Source organism: Pseudophryne corroboree, chromosome 6 (assembly GCF_028390025.1).
Source record: "Pseudophryne corroboree isolate aPseCor3 chromosome 6, aPseCor3.hap2, whole genome shotgun sequence".
NCBI lineage: Eukaryota > Metazoa > Chordata > Amphibia > Anura > Myobatrachidae > Pseudophryne > Pseudophryne corroboree.
This window is the reverse complement of record NC_086449.1, coordinates 286,314,280-286,326,555: the sequence shown is the minus strand read 5'-3', so window position 1 is coordinate 286,326,555 and position 12,276 is coordinate 286,314,280. Positions and strand designations below refer to the sequence as shown.

Here is a 12,276-nt window from a genome sequence, read left to right as displayed (position 1 = left end):
CTTTAGATACCAGTACATTGATCCACATGCTTCCTGTGGAACAAATTAATTTGCAAAAAAAAAAAAAAACAGGTGCATAACATTCCAAAGTTGCATATGCGCATAGAGAGATAATTTGTGAACATTTGTAAATGACAATTTATAATTATATGCCTTATGAGTATTGAACAAATCATTTATATGTAGGTTGTAAATTTTTACATAATACATTTTATAGTTGAAATTAAACAACTCTCTTCCTTATCGAGTCAATTACCCATTGTATAATTTTCCTTTAAAAGTGTCACTCATGCTGATGCTGCAGAGGCATGCACTCTATCTGCGACCTCTAATCTCCTATACTACGCTTATGTTTCCTTATACAACCATCATTTTCTCTCAGCTGGAAGCTTTTAAGGCCAAGCAACCTCAGACAGGAATCCAAATGAAATATGAAGATAGTTGTTTCATTTTCATAAGAAACAATTATTTCATACATTTTCTAATTGGAAACAAATGAGGATTTTAATGTATTTGTCCTGTACAATAAGGATTATGTTTTGTCTTCTGACTAGCATAAAGCTATTTTGGATGTTGTACTTCTAGTAAATGGGTGATACTATCCTTCAGTCATGTGAACCTTACTCCTTCTATTTGTTCAGCAATTTTCCACTTATTTACGGACAATTATCTTTTCATGGAACTGGGCAGAAATTCATGAACAAAAAATAGAAAATCTGCTGTAATGAGTTTTCAAGTTAAAAACTTTGACAAAATCTTTTGGATAGTTTAAATGATCATAAATGCTACACACATTTCATCTAAGGCATGTGGAGTTTGCCCAATATACACCTACAAAATTTATTTATTGTTCCATATGAGATGGTCATTTTAATAAGGCTGCAGAATAGCACAACTGATTTTATTGCTCACAACTTAGTATACATTGAGGTGCCTTATGCCTGCTCACCTGTAGCCTGTGGGTGGGGTAACCAACATGTGTCCAGAATTAAAGGGATGAGGTGGTAACCCTTCCTGTGGGAAATACAGTGAATGATTGTCTAATGTGTCCTAATAATAATAATAATAATAATAATAATAATGTTCTTAATATAGCATTTTTCTTCCAATAGGAAAAAAAGAAACTTAACAGAAAAGAAAAGTAAAGCATTGGGTAGAGTTTTGGATGTGATTTGCAAACTGTGACACACATCCAATGCAGTTTTCAAAGCTAAATTGATTTATTATCCTGCACCTTGGAGGGTGAAAAAAAGAACATTTGTTGCTTTAGCTGGGAATCCAAGCTACATGACCAAGATGGTGGCCGTGGATCTGTGCGGGCTAATCCCCATACTGCAGAGCCAGTTTCAAAAATGTCAGCACCATGCAAACGTACATTTAAAGATATTTAAATGTACAATCAATTACTGGTTAAAGTTCCTGTGTTGAGAGGCAGTCAGCAAAGGCACTGAGACCTAGGTCATAATTCCGGCAGCATCGCCAGAAAAGTACTTGAACCCGGTTCGCTGTAAAGGGGGAATGTAAAACTTGCTGGTTATCCCCCTGCAACCTCAGTCAAGCTATACCCTGAGCTACAGGGCTGTGACAGGGGCAGAGCCGGATTAAGGGGGGGGCCCGGGGGGTACGTACGTACCCCGGGCCCCCTTTCTAAAAGGGCCCCCGCCATCCGCCACAGATCGGGTCTTTCTTACCTACCCGATCTGCGGCGTTCCCGGCTCCCCGCAGCACTGACAGCAGCAGCCGCCAGCCGCCGGCGCCGCATAGCAGGAACTTATACAGGGCAGCTGAGCGACGGCTCAGCTGTCCAATAGTGTCTGAAGCAGCAGCCTGCGGCTCAGTCATTGGCTGAGCGCGCAGGCTGTACAGTGAGTGAAGGGAAGAAGGAAGATGTCCCTGGCAGCGTGGAGGCAGAGGATCTCGCTCTCCTGTGCCTGTGTCACAGCAGCCTAACAAGTAACAAGTAAGGCTGCCTGTATTGTCTGCTGACATAAATTTACACTGACCGTAGGCTCTGGGTCACACACACACATATATATATATATATATATATATATATATATATGTGTGTGTGTATATTCACACACACACATATATATATATATATATATATATATACATATATATATATATACACATATATATATATATATATATATATATACACATATATATATATATATATACACACATATATATATATATATATACACACATATATATATATATATATATATGTGTGTGTGTGTATACACACACACGCACACACACACATATATATATATATATATATATATATATATATAATTCATGTGCCTGCCTCTTTATTAGGGGCCCCATTTCTGAAGTGCCCCGGGCCCCCCATAGCCTTAATCCGGCTCTGGACAGGGGAGAACTAAAGGTTGAGGGATCAGGAGATTAGTTCCCGCTACCACCAGCACTCCAACAATTAAAGTCCCAGGATTAGGCATTGGGGCTAGTGAATATTCTTTGACTATCTTGAGAGGAATGAACTGTCTTTATAAAGGCATATCCTCTGGGCAATAAACACCTTCTTGTATCCTGTAACCACCAGTATAGGGCCCAATGCTATTCTATTTTCTGGCTAATTTGGAATGGGCCCATTTTCTCCAAGCTCAAGCCCTCTGCCAGTTATTCAGCACAGACTGGGCCATAAAGAGAGACAAGTAGAATTTAGACGACACCTAATGCTACCTGCTCACAACACTGTGGGAGGAGTCAGTAACAGGCAGTTATTAAGGGCAAGAGGGTACCCCTAGGAGCGTTGAAGTAAGTCCATTCAGGTTACTCAAGGACGAGTAACCTCTTCTACCTACAAAAAAACAGTGATCGCTTGGCAGAGTGGGGTCACCACAGATGCAATTTAGGCAAAATCTAAAAGTGAATGTGGTTTGCCAATTTGCAGTACCAAATAGACAGTGCCTTTTTACCAGAGGGATCCTCCTGCACAAAGCACATCTACCATACTGGAGCACAACAATACTGTATATGCCCCACACCTGCACTTCTGGCTCTGGATCGAGGACTTATAGTAATTATTGTGCAGCAATGCTGTCACAGTAAGTGGGACTTCAGCTATGCATTGTGCAGTGACGTCACAAGGGGGTGTGGGGGGTGCGGCCCGCTGCAAGGTGTCACCCACCGAGGGGTGACACCAAAATTCCAACTCCTGTCACTGTGTAGGAGCCGGCACTGTAGCCATTGCAGTCCCCGGGGGCAGTCCCACCTCCCATGATGAGTGATGAAAAAACGGCAGTCGGGACATGAAGCTCCATCCCCTCCACAAGCCCCACTCCTTGTCCCGGGTGTCCTTATAGTAAGTGATGCCTCTGGCATTGTGCATGCATAGCAGCAAGGGAGCCAATGGGTAGGGATGACTGACTACTACATCGGCTCGCACAGAATAGTAGTGAACAGACAGTGAGGGATGTTGGGATCAGTATGGGCTTCCATAAACTTTAATCTGGCCCTGCAAGTTGCAGCGTGCCCTGCTTGCGTCTGCGCAGACCCACAACCATTGGATCTGAGTTAGGCCCAGAGGCGGATTGGCCATAGGGTTTACAGGGAAGATTCCCGGTGGGCCGACGCACCCGTGGGGCCTGTTTTGTTTGAGGACATGTGGTCCTTTTTATAGATATAATGAATAAGATGCAAAATAATTTGCATATATGAAAATGACTTTGCCACTTAGCCTGTGATTGCAGATGATCTAGTGTATGCTCTGTCTGCCTGCTTGGCTGACATATAAGATTGAGTGAATAGTGATTGGGATACCGTTGGTGTAATAAGCAAGAAAATATATATTTCTAAAGAATGATATAGTTTCCTAAATTCTGAAGGTGTATAATATAATGTGCTCATAATATTTAATTTTATTTCTTTTTAACTTCCCCCTTGATGCTGGATATGCCCACTATCTGGAAAGTCTTGGGGGAGAGTGCTGCTGCCATGGCCCATGGCTAGACCTTACACCTCTGGTGTTGCCCATGTGGGGCCACTAGTACAAATTTGTCCAGGGCCGCTTTTTGTTCCCAATCCGCCCCTGGTTAGGCCCTATGTTATTTTGTTATAGGAAAGACGTGTGTTAGGGGCAAATAAAGGACTTCTAGAAGTGGTTTCCAAGTGCTTGGTTTCAGAACAAAGCAACAACAAAAAAAAGCACTTGATGCAATAAAAAATACAAATATAAAACCACAATGTACTGTATATAAATGTAATAACATTTGTTAAATATAAACAAATAAGAAGATATTACATAAGCTGTATATTAAAACCTACATTAATATCTACCTCATTTAAACCATTGTTGAAGGAGGTGGTTGTTCTCACTATATACATTAAAATGATTGGCAACACACACACATAAACACTCTGTGTATCACTTTCTGTGACTTTCACGTTATACACAACTCACTCCCCAGTGGTGCTTGTAAGGGGGCGTTCTGTTAAGGGGGATTTTCTAAGTACCCAGAAACCCCACCTGACAGGCTTTTTTTTAATTATTATTATTAGTATTTATTATAATTATTATTATTATGGCTGCGAGAGCAGGCACCATTATTAGGCGACGCGGTTCAATGTTGAAGGGGCTTGGCCAATATAATGGGATTCCATTAGAGTCACCTCATTTTAGTCCCGTCCCCTCCCAAATAGACCCGCAAATTGTATCATTATACCACAAGAGGGCGGAGCCAAATGGAATGGCACCAGGTCCCGTCCCTGTATAAAATCTGCAGCTGCTGCTTGGTAAGTGTGTGTGTGCATGTAATGTATGACATATACATGTGTGATATATGTAACAGATATACCTCTCGGGTCGCTCTTTTATATATGCACGCCTTGATGTACATTGTGAAGAACAAGGCCGAGAGTGCATACATCAGACTGGTGAGTGGTGTGTTTTATAAAATGGTCCTTGTTGTGATAAAATAGGGTGAAACAGATACAGAATAAAAGGAATAACTAATACAGAATAGGCTGTTTAACTTGAATTACTGTATTGTTAATGAATAAACATTTAACTGGATCATAATGAAAGTGAATAAAACAGTTGACATTTTTTGACAGAAATGTGTATCTCTCTCATGTGCCGCCTTTGTGTGAGCAGTCTCTCTGTGACTGATGCTGGTGTTTACAGTTGGAGGTGTTTACTGATGGTCATGTGACAATTGGAAGTAGTCCAGTTACAGTAGCGCCTAGCTCCCCTTCGCCATCAGGCACTAAGCAACGTCATAAACTATTGGGAACAGATGCTTCTGGCAAGTGAAGCAAAGGTACAATGCATGCCAAATAACAGGAAAAAACAGATTTGGGATAAAATAAAAGCACTCTAAGGGAATAACAGCACTTCCACTCTCGGTAATCTGAACCCACCCAAACTTCCAGGATGCAAATGATGCCGAGCAGTGGCTCGGTTTTTTCCATTTTTCCATCTTGCTCAGATTCCAAATCGAGGCAAACATCATCATCCTGGCATTGGATTCCAGTGGGTATTGGATTCTACATAAGTCCCTTCCACAGTGATTCGGGCACCATTTCACACTGACTCCAGTCCACGCTGATGTGCTGTGCTGCGAACAGTGGCTGCTGTGCTGTGTCCATCCACTCCTGTGTCCAGTGGCTGATGCTGTGTCCATCCACTCCATACCAGTCCACTAAAGTGGCAGTGCTGTGTCCAGCGGCTGCTGTGCTGTATCCATCCACTCAAGTGGCTGCTGTATCCACTCTTTCCAGTGACTGCTGCTGTGCTGTGTCCATGCAGTCCAGTGGCTGAGCTGAGCTCACCTAAGTGTCGACTCCAGTCCCTTTAGTGCTAATATTGGCCAAGCTAGATTTACAGTACAGGCAGACAGCAAATCATTGTTTATTATTTTTATAGTGCAGGAATTCTTACTAGCCTAATTAGTCTGTCACACTGTGGTGCTGTACTGTGACTCTGAAGGCCATACTCCACTGTATACACATAAATATAAGCAGTGTGACTCCGAAGTGTCAGTTGTCATTTGCAAAAAAAAAGTTTAAAAAAGGTAAAAAGTTTTTAAACATGTTAAAAAAAAGTTTTTTGTTTTTTTTGTTTTTACAATCACTGGGGGAAATTTAAATATTTGAAAAGTCGGTTGGGTGTCTGTTTTTTCCTATTAGATAGGAAAAAACAGACTCCGAACTGACTTTTCAAACATTTGAATCTCCACCTACGTGCACTGTTCCCCAGTGCATTCATAAAAATATAAGCGGTGTGACTCCCCAGTGTCAGTTGTCATTTACTGCAAAAAAAGTAAAAAAAATAAAAAAAGTTTTAGTAAAAGTTAAAAGAAATTGTTTTTTGGTACAAATTGTTGTGTGTTCTGTACCCAATGCGTTTGTTCATGTACTTATAAAAGCGCTGTGACTACTCGTAGTGTGAGCTGAGCTGTGAATCAAAAAAAAAGTAGAAAAAATATATTGTTCTATTGTTTGTACTACTTCTGTGTGCTATACCCAGTTCATTTTTCACGTACATATAAGAGCATTGTTACTCCATGCAGTGTGAGCTGAGCTGGGAATTAAAAAACAGTAGAAATAAATATAGTAGTATTTGGCCTGCATTTGTGAAGAATGCATTTAAAGGATGTAATTTCAAGAATGCAGATAGAACAGAGTTTGAACTGAATTTGGACTTTGGATTACTCTAGAATCTAAATTAAAATACAACAATTTTTTACAAGTACTGCAGCTCAGGATCATTATGTGGCCTCTCCTTATTTCTGCCATGAGAACACCAGGATCAGGCCTATTTACCCTCTGGCTGAGAACATCAGGAATGTCCCCGGGTCTAACCCTCAAGGTGAGCGGGGAGCTGTCGGGGAGAGCACCAGGACCAGGCTCAGGAGGGACATTTATATTAATGTGCTCCCCACATTCTCATAACCACCCGTACTGCTCCAATGGGACAATGGCATTTATCAAAATAATGTTACCCCAATTTCTCTAACGTCCTAGTGGATGCTGGGGACTCCGTAAGGACCATGGGGATAGACGGGCTCCGCAGGAGACATGGGCACTTTAAGAAAGAATTTAGATTCTGGTGTGCTCTGGCTCCTCCCTCTATGTCCCTCCTCCAGACCTCAGTTTGAGACTGTGCCCGGACAAGCTGGGTGCTGTTCAGTGAGCTCTCCTGAGCTTGCTGTGAGAAAGTATTTTGTTAGGTTTTTTTATTTTCAGGGAGCTCTGCTGGCAACAGACTCCCTGCATCGTGGGACAGAGGGGAGAGAAGCAGCCCTACTCTCTGAAGCTAGGTCCTGCTTTTTAGGCTACTGGACACCATTAGCTCCAGAGGGATCGTACACAGGATCTTACCCTCGTCGTCCGATCCCAGAGCCGCGCCGCCGTCCCCCTCGCAGAGCCGGAAGACAGATGCCGGGTGAGCATGAGAAGCAAGAAGACTTCGAAATCGGCGGCAGAAGACTCCGTTCTTCACTGAGGTAACGCACAGCACTGCAGCTGTGCGCCATTGCTCCCACACACCTCACATACTCCGGTCACTGTAAGGATGCAGGGCGCAGGGGAGGCGCTCTGGGCAGAATATGGACTTCTTTTGGCAAAAGTACACATATATACAGTTGGGCACTGTATATAAGTATGAGCCCCCGCCAAGAAAATGTATATTTAAGCGGGACAGAAGCCCGCCGTCGAGGGGGCGGGGCTTCTTCCTCAGCACTCACCTGCGCCATTTTTTCTCCACAGCTCCGCTGAGAGGAAGCTCCCCAGGCTCTCCCCTGCAGATACACGGTAGAAGAGGGTAAAAAGAGAGGGGGGGCACATAATTAGGCGCAAAAATCAATATAAACAGCAGCTACTGGGTTAACATTAAGTTACTGTGTTATTCCTGGGTTTATAGCGCTGGGGTGTGTGCTGGCATACTCTCTCTCTGTCTCTCCAAAGGGCCTTGTGGGGGAATTGTCTTCAGATGAGCATTCCCTGAGTGTGTGGTGTGTCGGTACGTGTGTGTCGACATGTCTGAGGTAAAAGGCTCCCCTAAGGAGCAGATGGAGCAAATGTGTGTGTGAGTGGTGTCTCCGTCGACAACGCCGACACCTGTTTGGATATGTGAAATTAAGTGCTAAGGTAAATTTATTGCACAAAAGATTAGAGAACAGACAGGGAATCTACCCATGTCTGTCCCTATGTCGCAGAGACCTTCAAGAGTCTCTCAATGATCACTATCCAAAATAATAGACACTGATATCGATCGACACGGAGTCTGACTCCAGTGTCGACTACGATAATGCATAGTTACAGCCAAAATGGCAGGAAAGTATTCAATATATGATTATTGTAATAAAAAATGTTTTGCATATCACTGATGACTCGTCTATCCCTGACACAAGGGTACACATGTTAAAAGGGGAAGAAAGCTGAGGTAAATTTCCGTCTTCTCATGAAGGAAAGAGCGTGAATCTCCAGACAAGAGACTGCAGTTTCCCACAAGGAATTCTCAGGGAGTATCCTTTCTCTACTAGGGCCAGGATACGATGGGAATCTTCTCCTAGGGTGTCACGTTTGCCCAAAAGGTAGCGCTGACTTAACAGCTATCCTCAGGGATCCTGCAGATTGCATGCAGTAAAAGTACTTTGAAGTCCATTTACACGTTCTGGTACACTACTCAGACCGGCGATTGTGTCGGCATGGGTTTATAGCGCTGTAGCAGCGTGGACAGATACCTTATCAGCAGAGATTGAGACCCTAGTATGTATATATATATGTATATATATAGATATATATATATATATAAAAGATGCTGTCTTAGATATATATATAAAACATGCCCAAAGAGACATTAGTCTACTGGGTTCTAGAGTCAACGCTATGTCGATTTCTGCTTGACGTGTCCTGTGGAACATGCAATGGACAGGTGATGCCGACTTAAGAGGCATATGGAAGGTTTACCTTACAAGGCTGAGGATTATGTGGAGAAGGGATCTCGGACCTGGTCTCCACAGCTATGGCTGGTAATTCTGATCTTTTGCCTTATATTCCCGCAAAGCCTAGGAAAGCACGACATTATCAAATGCAGTTCTTTCGATCACAAAGAAACAAGAAAGTCTGAGGTGCGTCCTTTCTTGCCAGAGGCAGGGGCAGAGGAAAGAAGCTGCACAACACAGCTAGTTCCCAGGAACAGAAGTCCTCCCCGGCCTCTACAAAATCCACCGCATGCCGCTGGGGCTCCACAGGCGAAGCTAGGCCCGGTGGGGGCACGCCTTCAAAATTTCAGCCACAAGTGGGTTCACTCCCTGTTGGATCCCTGGGCAATAGATATTGTGTCTCAGGGATACAAGCTGGACTTCAAGGAGATGCCCCCTCACCGACGGCCCTGCCGGCTTCACCCCACGAGAGGGAAATAGTGTTAACTGCAATTCACAAATTGTATCTTCAACAGGTGGTGGTCAAGGTTCCTCTCCTTCAACAAGGAGGGGGTTATTATTCGACCATGTTGTAGTCCCGAAACCGGACGGTTCGGTCAGACCCATATTGAATTTAAAATCCCTGAACATATACCTGATAAGGTTCAAGTTCAAGATGGAATCGCTGAGAGCGGTCGTCGTAAGCCTGGAAGGGGGGGATTTTATGGTGTCTCTGGACATAAAGGATGCATACCTTCATGTCCCCATTTATCCACCTTATCAGGCGTACCTCAGATTTGTGGTACAGGGTTGTCATTACCAATTTCAGACATTGCCGTTTGGTCTCTCCACGGCACCGAGAATATTTACCAAGGTAATGGCGGAAATGATGGTACTCCTGCGGAAGCAAGGGGTCGCAATTATCCCATACTTGGACGATCTCCTCATAAAAGCGGGATCAAGAGAACAGTTGCTGATCAGCGTAGCACTTTCTCTGGAAGTGTAACGGCAACACGGCTGGATTCTAAATATTCCAAAGTCGCAGTTGGTTCCTACGGCTCGTCTGCCTTTCCTAGGCATGATTCTAGACACAGACCAGAAAAGGGTTTATCTCCCGATAGAGAGAGCTCAGGAGCTCATGACACTGGTCAGGAACCTATTAAAACCAAAACAGGTGTCAGTGCATCACTGCACTCGAGTCCTGGGAAGGATGGTGGCATCATACGAGGCCATTCCCTTCGGCAGGTTCCATGCGAGGACCTTTCAATGGGACTTACTGGACAAGTGGTCCGGATCACATCTTCAGATGCATTGGTTAATCACCCTATCCCCCAGGGCCAGGGTGTCTCTCCTCTGGTGGCTGCAGAGTGCTCACCTTCTCGAGGGCCGCAGAGTCGGCATTCAGGACTGGGTCCTGGTGACCACGGATGCAAGCCTCCGAGGGTGGGGAGCAGTCACACAGGGAAGAAATGTCCAAGGTCTGAGGTCAAGTCAGGAGACTTGCCTTCACATCAACATCCTGGAACTAAGGGCCGTATACAACGCCCTACGTCAAGCGGAGACCCTGCTTCGCGACCAACCGGTTCTGATTCAGTCAGACACCATCACCGCAGTGGCACTTGTAAACCGAAAAGGCGGCACAAGGAGCAGGGAAGCGATGGCGGAAGCCGACAGAATTCTTCGCTGGGCGGAAAATCACATAAGCGCACTGTCAGCAGTGTTCATCCTGGGACACGACCTCCACCCAGGAGAGTGGGGACTTCATCAGGAAGTCTTCGCACAGACTGCATTTCGGTGGGAACTGCCACAGGTGGACATGATGGCATCCTGCCTCAACAAATAACTACAGAGGTATTGCGCGAGGTCAAGAGACCCTCAGGCGATAGCTGTAGACGCCTGGTGACACCGTGGGTGTTCCAATCGGTCTATGTATTTCATCTTCTTCCTCTCATACCCAAGGTGCTGAGAATAATAAGAAAAAGAGGAGTGAGAACGATACTCATTGTTCCAGATTGGCCACGAAGGACTTGGTATCCAGATCTGCAAGAAATGCTCACAGAGGAACCGTGGCCTCTTCCTCTAAGACAGGACTGGTTGCAACAGGGGCCCTGTCTGTTCCAAGACTTACCGCGGCTGCGTGTGACGGACTGGCGGTTGAACGCAAGATCCTAGCGGAGAAAGGCATTCCGGAGGAGGTCATTCCTACGCTGATAAAGGCTAGGAAGGACGTGACCGCTCAACATTATCACCGTATATGACGAAGATATGTTGCTTGGTGTGAGGCCAGGAATGCCCCTACGAAGGAATTCCAGCTGGGCCGTTTCCTTCACTTCCTACAGTCAGGAGTGAATTTGGGCCTAATATTGGGTTCCATTAAGGTCCAGATTTCGGCCCTATCCATTTTCTTTCAAAAGGGGTTGACTTCTCTACCTGACGTTCAGACGTTTGTAAAGGGAGTGCTGCATATTCAGCCCCCTTTTGTGCCTCCAGTGGCACCTTGGGATCTTAACGTGGTGTTGAGTTTCCTGAAATCCCACTGGTTTGAACCACTCAAAACGGTGGAGTTGAAATAGCTCACGTGGAAGGTGGTCATGCTATTAGCCTTGGCTTCGGCTAGGCGTGTGTCAGAGTTGGCGGCTTTGTCACATAAAAGCCCCTATCTGGTTTTCCATGCGGATAGAGCAGAATTGCGGACCCGTCCACAATTTCTGCCGAAAGTGGTTTCATCCTTTCATATAAACCAACCTATTGTGGTGCCTGTGGCTACTACTGACTTGGAGGATTCCGAGTTGCTTGATGTGGTCAGGGCTTTGAAGGTTTATGTAGCCAGAACGGCTAGGGTCAGGAAAACAGAGTCTTTGTTTATCCTGTATGCTTCCAACAAGCTTGGTGCTCCTGCTTCAAAACAAACTATTGCTCGCTGGATCTGTAACACGATTCAGCAGGCTCATTCTGCGGCTGGATTGCCGCTGCCAAAATCAGTTAAGGACCATTCCACTAGGAAGGTGGGCTCTTCTTGGGCGGCTGCCCGAGGGGTCTCGGCATTACAGCTTTGCCGAGCGGCTACTTGGTCAGGTTCAAACACTTTTGCAAAGTTCTACAAGTTTGATACACTGGCTGAGGAGGACCTTGTGTTTGCTCAATCGGTGCTGCAGAGTCATCCGCACTCTCCCGCCCGTTTGGGAGCTTTGGTATAATCCCCATGGTCCTTACGGAGTCCCCAGCATCCACTAGGACGTTAGAGAAAATAAGATTTTACTTACCGGTAAATCTATTTCTCGTAGTCCGTAGTGGATGCTGGGCGCCCGTCCCAAGTGCGGACTTCTTCTGCAATGCTTGTATATAGTTATTGCTTCAATAAGGGTTATGTTATGGTTGC

At 44.8% G+C, this 12,276-nt stretch overlaps 1 long non-coding RNA gene across 1 annotated transcript in view; it reads left to right on the top strand.

Annotated features, from left to right (window-relative positions):
- The first annotated feature begins 1,828 nt into the window (after positions 1-1,828).
- The window catches only part of LOC134935197 (uncharacterized), a 90,657-nt gene continuing 80,209 nt past the window's right edge, over positions 1,829-12,276 (top strand). The window contains exon 1 of the long non-coding RNA XR_010179977.1: positions 1,829-1,960. This is a non-coding gene — a long non-coding RNA (uncharacterized LOC134935197). The remainder of the gene's footprint in view (positions 1,961-12,276) is intronic.